This window comes from Anthonomus grandis, chromosome 1 (genome assembly GCF_022605725.1).
Source record: "Anthonomus grandis grandis chromosome 1, icAntGran1.3, whole genome shotgun sequence".
NCBI classification, from domain to species: Eukaryota; Metazoa; Arthropoda; class Insecta; order Coleoptera; family Curculionidae; genus Anthonomus; species Anthonomus grandis.
The window spans coordinates 6,495,193-6,496,500 of record NC_065546.1 but is presented as its reverse complement, the minus strand read 5'-3'; positions in this window follow the sequence as shown (position 1 = coordinate 6,496,500).

Below are 1,308 nucleotides of genomic sequence, written 5' to 3'. Positions count from 1 at the left end.
CGAGACCATCCGCAAGGTCGTAGCTCTTCTAATAGCTGAGATATGGCATTTTTGATGCTCATTTTTGGCCGCAAAAACGGACGTCGAAAACGACTTTTTCAGGATTTTCAAAGTGCTCTCATTCCCTTACTTCTGCTTGGATCCTGTTATAACCCGGTGTTTTCGTAATCTAGGTGATCCAAATAAGACGCTGGTATACTTAGTTTGATTTCGAAAAAAATCAATTTTTGGTGAAAAAATTCGATACGGGGGGGTATACCCGAAAAATGAAAAAACCCTAAGTTTGAAGGTCGATATCTCGGCTTCTATGGGAGCTATCGGGAAAATTCCACCGGTCTTGTCTTAGTTTCGTCGTTCTAAATCCAACGAGACCATCCGCAAGGTCGTAGCTCTTCTAATAGCTGAGATATGGCATTTTTGATGCCCATTTTTGGCCGCAAAAACGGACGTCGAAAACGACTTTTTCAGGATTTTCAAAGTGCTCTCATTCCCTTAGTTCTGCTTGGATCCTGTTATAACCCGGTGTTTTCGTAATCTTGGTGATCCAAATAAGACGCTGGTATACTTAGTTTGCTTTCGAAAAAAATCAATTTTTGGTGAAAAAATTCGATACGGGGGGGTATACCCGAAAAATTAAAAAACCCTAAGTTTGAAGGTCGATATCTCGGCTTCCATGGGAGCTATCGGGAAAATTCCACCGGTCTTGTCTTAGTTTCGTCGTTCTAAATCCAACGAGACCATCCGCAAGGTCGTAGCTCTTCTAATAGCTGAGATATGGCATTTTTGATGCCCATTTTTGGCCTCAAAAACGGACGTCGAAAACGACTTTTTCAGGATTTTCAAAGTGATCTCATTCCCTTAGTTTTGCTTCGATCCTGTTATAACCCGGTGTTTTCGTAATCTAGGTGATCCAAATAAGACGCTGGTATACTTAGTTTGATTTCGAAAAAAATCAATTTTTGGTGAAAAAATTCGATACGGGGGGGTATACCCGAAAAATTAAAAACCCTAAGTTTGAAGGTCGATATCTCGGCTTCCATGGGAGCTATCGGGAAAATTCCACCGGTCTTGTCTTAGTTTCGTCGTTCTAAATCCAACGAGACCATCCGCAAGGTCGTAGCTCTTCTAATAGCTGAGATATGGCATTTTTGATGCCCATTTTTGGCCTCAAAAACGGACGTCGAAAACGACTTTTTCAGGATTGTCAAAGTGCTCTCATTCCCTTAGTTCTGCTTGGATCCTGTTATAACCCGGTGTTTTCGTAATCTAGGTGATCCAAATAAGACGCTGGTACTCTCACGAGATGTG